The sequence below is a fragment of the Drosophila guanche genome, unplaced genomic scaffold (genome assembly GCF_900245975.1).
Source record: "Drosophila guanche unplaced genomic scaffold, DGUA_6, whole genome shotgun sequence".
Lineage (NCBI taxonomy): Eukaryota > Metazoa > Arthropoda > Insecta > Diptera > Drosophilidae > Drosophila > Drosophila guanche.
Genome location: NW_022995761.1, coordinates 816,528 through 826,155, shown reverse-complemented (window position 1 = coordinate 826,155; position 9,628 = coordinate 816,528).

Sequence of the window (9,628 nt, the reverse complement as noted above, 5' to 3'; positions counted from 1 at the left end):
GATGTGATTGATGTGTGAAAAAGTGTGAAGAAAACCGAAAACTCTTGGCAAAGCTGTGAATTTTGATTTTGAAAAACGAACAGAATGAATAGTTATACGAAACTGATGGAGGCCCCGAGTACCAGGGACAAAATCCTACAAGGAAGAAAAGATAGAAGGTAGGAAGAAAACAAAATATGGCACAACATACAAAATATGAAATGGAACATTCTAGAGACTTGAAGGAGGTCAGGTGGAAGTTGGCCGCAAAGTCGGAGAAGAAATGTGCCCTGAAGTCGGGGTCGAAGTCGGTCCCAAGGTCAAAGTGCAGAACAAAGATACAAATAAATCCACATGTATATGCATGTGTGTGTGTGTTTGTGTACAACGATGTGAAAATCATCAATTTCAATGTACACTTTGAATATTCTTGGACATTTTGTGTATTTTTTTGGCTACATAGATCTAAAGCGCAATTATTTTCTTTTGCAGAAATGTCAGAAAGATCCCAATGATCCGATGCATCGGAGGAACTGTCCCAGGTGGCGAAGGAAATTGCGGCGGCTCAGCTGGATCCCGAAACGTGGCCCTTCTGTTGCCGAATGCCCCGTCCGATCTCGCGACCAACTTGTGTGTATGACAAAGAGCCATCGCAGCCAACAACTCTACCACCAAAGCGATGCCGACTTGTGCCAACACCCAAGGAGGACGCTCAGGCTGTGGACTGCCTTCTCCTCCAGGAGGCAAAGAGAGAGGCGCGTCTGGCACTCGATCCCGAGGAAGCTGCTCAAGTATAGCTCTGGAAAATCTGGGGAGCAGCTGCCAGCCAGCGGGAGGACGGCCCAAGCATGTCCATGTCCGCTCGAGGACCTTTTGTCGCCTCTCCAATATATATTTGGAAAACTCTCTTTGAAAATCTAATTTGTATGAGAGAAACAAATGCAAGGCTGTGCGATAGAACTTTAACTGGACGACCAGCAGGGGAGCGAATCATGAAGCGAAATGGAGCAGAGTGCAGTGCAGTGTGCAGTCCAGTGGAGGGGTGCCGCCAGTAGCCTCAGGCTAATGTATTGGACCCATTGTCCAAATGTAAACAATATCAAATATTGAGAGCCTAACAAAATGTGTGTGTATGTGTGGCTGCCACGGCCCGTTGGGCAATCAATTTTTGATGGACGTGCGAAATTTATGGTGAAAAATATTTGACTATCCACAACGAAAATCCAGCAGCGTGCCGCATCCTGTGCCCCTCGTCCCCATGGCCACCCATGGCCAAAGCAGCGGAGAGGGCGACAGGAGTGCAGAATGGAGGTTTGGAGTGCTGTCGGATGTAGGGAAAACTCAACCAGTGCGGCTAGCCCATGGTACAGGGTCTAGGCAACCCATCAGTTTCCCCTCTGTCACGCCTCGCCCTACCTCCCTCCCCCCGTCCAACTACACAAAATATTGTTATGCTCCCCCCGGTACACCCGAACTCGCGCAATATTTCCACGTACTTCCACACACAATCCATGAATTTGTTATGTTTTTGTTTAATTTTTATGTTTGTTGCGTATTTATGCCGCCCCGGGGTGGGCACCCCGTCCCCCTCCCTCCCTTCATGTTCATCATCCAGTAATCGGACGATAGTTGGATCTTTGGGTATTTTGGGTCACCTTTCGATCTGCGGAATTGGGTCTGTTCATTATTCAATTGATTTAAATTAAATCTTGAAAATTCGTACATAAATCGTGTTCATACTACGTACATATGCATACAGAGTATTCCACCAGTCGAACCCTATTTGGTTGCTATTGGGGCGGCTGGAAATTGATCAAAAAATTTGCACTTGTTGTTGGCGCTCTATGGAGCGTTTAAAGTGCTTCCAGGCAATTTGCCAATGAACAATCACCGAGAAATACAACATAAAATATTTAAAAAGTGTTCAAATATCCGTACCGCACTGACCGGGGTACCCCCTCCCCACACTGCACCCCTCTGTGGCAATACGTTTGTTGCACTGCCCTGCCCCGCCCTGCCCTGTCCAGCGAGGCGCTGGTGTTGCTGCCGCTTCGTTACCTCTTGCGGCGCGTTTGATTTGATTTATTTGGAATTTGCATATTTGGCGCCCAATGCTGCTGACCCAAAACCCCAGCACCAACCACACCCCAACCCCAACCCTAGTCCCAGTCCCAGTCAGTCGCCATTAACCCACACAACTCACACCCCACCAGCCCTGCTGGGAAAGGGGGTGAGGGGGCGGAGGGTGAAATGTTTTTGAATTTTTAAGCATTTTGCATACTTTTCGTACGGCACTGCATACGCTGGCGAACGAGTTTGGAATTTGGAATTTTATTTTTGATTAGCTTCATGCATCACTGCCACTCCCACTGCCACTCCCACTGCAACTGCCGCCCCTTTTAGCCCAACAGTCCATCAGCACTTAATGTTTTTAAGTTTTAAGCCCTAATCGAAGCTCAAGTCAAATGGAAGCATCCAAAAGAGCCCCGAGTGGATCGAATCATTGCCACAATATAATATGGACATAAAATCAATAATCACGGGCAATCAAAGATAATATTGCATCTATTTACATACATGTTCCTCCACCTCAAACCATTCACAGGCAGATATTTTTGGGGAAATTTTGTATGAATTTCTAGGCATGTTTATAGGAATCCACGACTCTTTCGCTGCCCAAGAGACACCTACAAAAACTCCGTAATTCTGCTTAAGTCCATCTAAGGAGTAGTGAAAACATCCTGAAATCCATCATAAAGTTCTTTCACATATTTACCAAGGTAGGCATCGTCCCAAGGCACAAATCGATCTGGCGAATTGCAGATTGCAACTTCATGGACATCCCACAGACACGTTAAATGCGTTTCTGAATGCCCCTCTGCCGGGGAAGAGAGATTTCTGTCTGGACAAGAAAAGTTGCAATGATAATATTTCATTTATTCTAAAAGTAATGGAAATCGTATAACCATCCATAAATGTCTCTTGACTTGGCTGAGCGTCATAATCCCATCAGGAAGAGTTCTCAAAACTCTCAAAGAGATTATGGATAAATATTTTGTTTTGCGATTCTCTTTTCGTAGCCTAGAATTCTGGAAATGCATAAGAATTTTATTTTTTGCCAAAGCATATTTCTCCTTTCAATTGGACCTCTGTAATTGGTCACTTCGGTGAGGTGATCAGGGGGGATGGGGCTGCTGCAATCGGCAATCGGCTATCGGCATTTAAGCCTAGTCAATACGCAATTTATCACTTTCAACCATTAGTCAACAGAGTAAACTCGATTCCAGTGGGTAGCCCCAGCGAGATGGCTCCAAAGGGGGCGGGAGGGGTCAAAAAGCGACTAAGGCGACAGTTAAACCAAAACTCCCTAAAACCAAAAAACCGAAACTGCAACCGAAAACCAAAACTAAAAACTGAAAGCTAAAACTATAAAATAAACAAGCTATAAAATATTTGCACTCTCCGCTTGGGTATTCCACCTGGGCTTTGAAGGGGGTTATGATGGGAACGGAGCGGCGCGGGGGGGGGCGGTGGGCTGTGGAGGATGTGGGCACGTTTGGGGACCCTGTCCGTGTGGCTCACTGTTTGGCCAGCAGCTGCTGGCCATGCAAATTGCATACGGCATGGATTTGGTTATTAGAATTTCATTCAATTGGAATTGAAATTGAAATATTTAACACATTTTATGGGCGGCCCGAACCTTCGTTCGTTTCGTTTCGTTTCGTTGGTCGCTCGCTCGAACGATGCAAATTTTCTGAATTTCTAATTTAAGCCCAATATCTGAATTTTCATATCCCAAATACCCAGAATCCCCAACTACCAACCGGTATTCACGGTATTCAAGAAACACGCGTGCCGTGTTGCCAATTCCAGCAGTTGGTTTGTGAATTATAAATTAATCTGTTGAAGAATTGTGGAATAAACATACATAAGCCCTTGAAGAGGGTACTTTACATATGACAACAATTATAGGTATATAGGGTAATACATCAAATTTTCTGCTTGCTATATCGGCCAAGAATATCAAAATAAAAGAAGATAAAGCATTAAAGAGCTGGAACCAATCTGCTCCCAAGAATCTCTTCCTTTATGTCACAAATAAGATGCACTTGGAAAATAATAGTGTACCTTGTGTCGTCTTGAGGTGATAGTTTGTGATTTAGTTAATCACCATATGTAGTTAGGGATGCTGTCATTTATAGCTGTATCTCTATAGATGATCTGTGAATTTTTTCTTCCACATTTCAATTAGATTTTCATTCGAAAACTGCATTAAATATCTGTAATAGCTGTCATAGAAACGAAAGAGTCCTGAAAGAGTGTAGTTGCAGTTTAGTTTCCCCTGCAGTTATCTACTTTTTTGATGCTGTTTCTGTTTTTAGAAATAGATTTCCATATTGGCCAATGGATTATTCACCTTTGGCTGGGCTTCAGTTAGAGTTTGAGTTTTTGTTCTCGTTCTGTCGTTGATCCTCTACCTGCAACAGGGTGATTCTGCTGACGATGATTAGGCCTTTGCCGGTGATAAGGAGCAGAGCGGTGTCCTGGTCCTAGTTCTGGCTCTGGTGCTTCTCTGGTTGTGGTTCTCGATTACAGCTGAGTGGGCAACCGAATGGCGAATTGCGCAATCAGGCGCAAACAACAAAAACAGAAACGAAATGAAATAAAAGGGAATGGGACGGGACAGGCAGGGAAAAACTAAGCAAATGCCAGTGTCAGTCAGTCAGTCAGTCAGTCAGCCCTTAGATCATATCGTTGCCCAGACCCTAGGGGCATGGACGTCGACGTGGATGAACATGGGGATGGGACTGGTACACGAAAAGGGACAGGGACAGGGACGGAGGCCAAAGATGAGGCCAAGACAAAAAACAACTGATAAAAGTATTTCAATTAGTGATGGACTCACTGTCCATGTCCCTACCCTGGTAGATGTGTGGCCACATCTATTGTTGTTGCTCAGCAAATCAATATACTTACATAAATAATGAAATCTTAAATAATTTGCAGTTTTCCTCCTGTGCTGTCGCAACTGCAAGTACATAAACAAATACATATCCTATGTACATATGTATGTTCAGCGCAGAGTACATATGTATTGGCACAGGTACAATGTACAGTGTGTGTGTCTAAGTGTTTGTATGTTTGTACAAGCACTCGCAAGTACGAGATAAATGGATGGATGGGATGTTGGATGTGTCTGTCGCTTGAATGCTTTATTTTCACCCTCGGGGCGACAACGCCAACAAAGCCAAAACAACGACAACAACAAAACCAACGACAAAGAAGGATAATCAGAAGACCAACGGATCCTTCGCCGACCAATCTATGACAACGGTTGACACGGGCTAAAGCTCCATGGAAATAACAGAGAGCAGATGAAGGAACCCCAAGGAGAATATGCATACTAATCATAGCTAAAAGAGATGCCAAAATGGGCAGAAGATGTACCAAGAGAAGAAGTAGGACAGATAGAAAAATAAGAGAAGTAAATTCTGAAGCTAAAGCTGAACAACTAGGAAAAAGTTTCAAAAGTTGTATGAAAAAGAAGAAGCTTATAAAGTAGCATAAGCAAAATAATCGTTTTCGTAATTAATACTAAAATGGCATATGCCAATGGCACATTCATATATAGGTATGTATAACGATGGAGAGAATCAGAAGAAGATAAAAAAAAAAGTTCCAATTGTTTTTAATTATTTTATATCTCTTTGCTGAATTGTAGCTTAGTATTAATCCTTCATTACAATTCATTTAATGTTTATGCCCAGAACAACAAGGCCTACAGGATACGAAGCCAATACAATACATACATTGTATGTACAGTTGCCGCGAAAATAATAGCACCGCGTGGTACAACAGTCTTTATTGTTTAAAAAAATTGGTTCTATACAATTTTTTTTGCACTTTGAAGCAATATAAAGTAGGTTGAGATGTCTCCTATCTGAAAGAAGTGTCCTTACTCTTAAAACTTTAGCGGCTCTCAATAATTTAGGCAATTTTTCGAATAAGAAGCGAAATCGAACTGCAACAAAAATAGCACCAAAATTTGTATTTTATATAAACTTTTACTTTTCCAAGCTTTTTAATATATGTTTTTAATAGATATAATAATCGGTAGATTTAGTCGTTTGTAAACAGACAGTAACAAAATATCTGTTGTTTTGGGTCGTCGAAAGCACTTTAGGGAAGAAAAAAGCCAAAGGATCAAAACTTTAACTCCAAAAGAAGAAAGCTATCTTAATGTGAGGAAAATAGTAGGTTTATCAGCCAAAATGATTCGTATTGCTTTAAGACATGTATCCAACAAGAAACTCGCGAAAGAATTGGCGCAATATCCACATTTCAGGGGTCCTTTTAAGCCGGCCACAGAGCTTAAAAAGGATCTTAAAAAATTTCCAAAGATAAGCAAAGCTATATTTAGCTTAAAATAATATAAATTAAGGGCCACTGCAGTTGGCCCAAATATATATGGGCAGATATCCTGGCAGATTTGTGGAGATAAATCCCCCAGGAAAGACCCGAAAATAAGGTTAAATTTTTTTACAGGACCCTGGGTTTTTTTTTTTGTTGCCAAAAGCTTTAAAACAAATTATTAACCTTTGAATACAATTAAAGTAGACTATAGAAATGAAAAATTGTGGAAATTTCTTTTAAAAATGAAGTTTTATGAAATTGGTGATATTTTTTGCCGCTGCCATTTTATTAGGAAATGCCATGTAAAACTACGGTCGGTCTGAGAGAATTCACCATTTTGTCGCACACACACGTGGATTGAGAGAGGGGGTGGGGGCAGCATAACGGAAGTGAAGAGACATGCGACGTCTTCTGCCAAGTGTTGCAGCAACAACAATGAGAAGAAGCAGCGGCTGCGGCAGAGGCAGCAGCAGCAGGAGGAGCAGGAAGAACCATGCAGGACAGGACACGTGTCCGGCCCCCACCCACTGCACTATGACGCGCCGCGTCTCGCAGTTGGTGACAAATCTAAAACGACGTGCACGACAGGGCACGAGAAGTGAGTGAGCAGAGAGCGGTGAGCAGAGATGTGAGAAAACCAAGCGCAGCCAACGAAATGAGAGAAAGAGAAACTCACCACGGCAGCGTGGCTGACAGCGCAGCGCAGCGCGCTCGCTCTCACTCTCACTCTCTCTCTCGTGTGCGCGTATCTGCTGCCGCTGCCGCTGCCTGCATTAGACGACGAAAGCCACCCTCGTGCCGCACTCAGTCTCAGGCGCGCCGCGCTGTCTCTCTCTTTCACCGCAGTCCGGGCTTCCGCGCTAGTGTGTGGAGTGCTAGAGCGCTAGAGTGTCTGTGTGAGTGTGAGTGAATCTGTGTATCTGTGTGTGTCGTCTTCGTAATCCTCAGAGCGGCACTTGGCCAATGGTGACACATGACAAGCAACAGTGGAGAGGCCGCGAACAGAGGGAAGAAGAACAGCGAACGATTGGGTTCTGACACTAACACGGAAGACGGGACAGAAGTTGTCCATTAGAGTGGAGCAGAAGCAAGCCAAGCAAAGGTCATGCGGGATAGGATCCATAAGGTGGGGTGGGGTGGATGTCTAGCAGGTGTCAGGAGGTAGGCCAAGAGCCTACACCCAAACAAAAGTGCATTTAATTTCGAGCATGCAACAAGTCGGCATTCTCCTAATCGCTTTCTGCCAAACAGCAGACGCGGATCGTGTCGAATCTGTGGCATCCCATCCCCAAGGTTTACCAATAAGGAGTCCAAATGTTACGCACTGTGGTATGGGTACTTGGCTTCCCTTCCTCAGTGAGTAGTTTACGATCCACTTTGCGATCCACAATCCAAACTCGATCACGCACCTTCAAGGCGCGTGCCTTCTGCCTTGCCATGGCAGCGCAGGGATAACAACCCCGTGTTAGGCCACGGCAGCCCCCAGAGGCCGCGCCTGAACACGCGAAGGAAAGCACCCCGAAAGTGTCGCATCGCGCGACAAAGGAGCAGAGAAAAAGGGCCATGCCGAAGAAGCCTGCCCACATTTTTTCTTAGCGAGAGCTTACGTCGCCGCGCAACAGATGGCGTCCACGCGCTACCTATGCTAGCGGCTAGATGGCGCCTCTAAGACTGCCTTGGAGGAAATTGATTTTCGTTGCGCATGCTTTGCTTTTTTACGACAAAGCCCACGACTGGAAAAAAGTTTCAACGAGAAGGGACGTGTGAGACGCTTCTTACGCGTCAAAACTTTTATACCCGGCACTCAGTACTACATCTGTACCTTAGCGGTTTTTTGTCAAATTTTAAATTTTTTCCTCATCTGTCATCTACATCTACAACACTTCTCACGCCAACACGCTCCTTAAGCTCGCCCCCGTTCCTTAGACCCACACACTGCAGACTCGCGCTAGAGGCAGTGGCCGCACACAGCAGACGCAGAGTGTGAATGAGAGAATGTGAAAAAAACAAATATAAGCTGCAGGGTGGGGTGGGTTTAGCCACTGCAAGTTAATTTCTTCATTGTGGCTATAATAATGATCCAATCCCAATTTGGTGATCTGATAGATAGGTCATTCCCTTCAGAATGGCGTTTTTAGTATTCTTTTATCTTTAAAATTTTAACTTTAAAATTGTAGGTTTTCGCCCTTTTGCGGGGGCTCATTTTTTAAATACACTGCTTTCAGTGTGAGCATACAGAAGTCTGGATGCAAAATATGGTGGCTCTAGCTTTTATGGTCTCTGAGATCCAGGCGCTCAACAAGACGGGCGGACAGACGGACGGACAGACAGACAGACAGACATGGCTCAATCGACTCGGCTATTGATGCTGATAAAGAATATATATACTTTATGGGGTCGGGGAAACGTTTCCTTCTGTGTGTTACATACTTTGTGCACAAATACTGTATACCCTATTTACTCTTCGAGTACCGGGTATAAAAATACTTATTCAGCGTTGACATATGGTGAGAAAGAGAGGAGGACGGGGGAGCAAAAAGCAGGGAATCCAGGGGACTTGGTCCAGCAGTGCATACATTTTGTCCCTTCCTGTATGTCTAATGGAGACGGATAGGTCTGTGCTGTGGAGTGGTGTGGGTGTGACTCGGGCAGATAGGGGGCAACAAGAAACAGCTGGCGGTCATATTTTCCAGTCAACAAGGCAACAACAAACAGGAAGCACACACGGACACGGACATAGACCCAGCTCCCAGCTCCTACCTCTCATCTCTTCGATGTGCAGACTACATGGTCCCTCCACCTCTTTGGGGGGAATCTGCACTCCCTTCCTCAGAAAGTGGCTGAGAGAGAAAGAAAGAGAATGTGCGTCTGTTTATTAGAGTGACCTCGAAAATTGAGCGCGTCGGGATCCCAGGCATTCACATCCGGTCCCCCCCTGTCACCACCCACCGTCCAACACCACTACCATAGCCTGTTATGTTATGCCTGAATGTCAACTTTGGGGACCATGCCCTTGAGGAGGAGGGCTTCGGTCTCTCACATCCTTACTGCATTCGTATTTTCCCTTTTTCCCCCGTTTTCCTGCTTTTGCTTGGATTATCCCCATAATCGATAATATATCGATGGAGATGCGACGCTGTTTGGTCCATTGATAACGTCACTGCTGGAATTGCAGTCGATGTGATTCCTTTTAAGGGTTTCAATGGTAGCATTGGTGTAAAATAACATCCCCCCC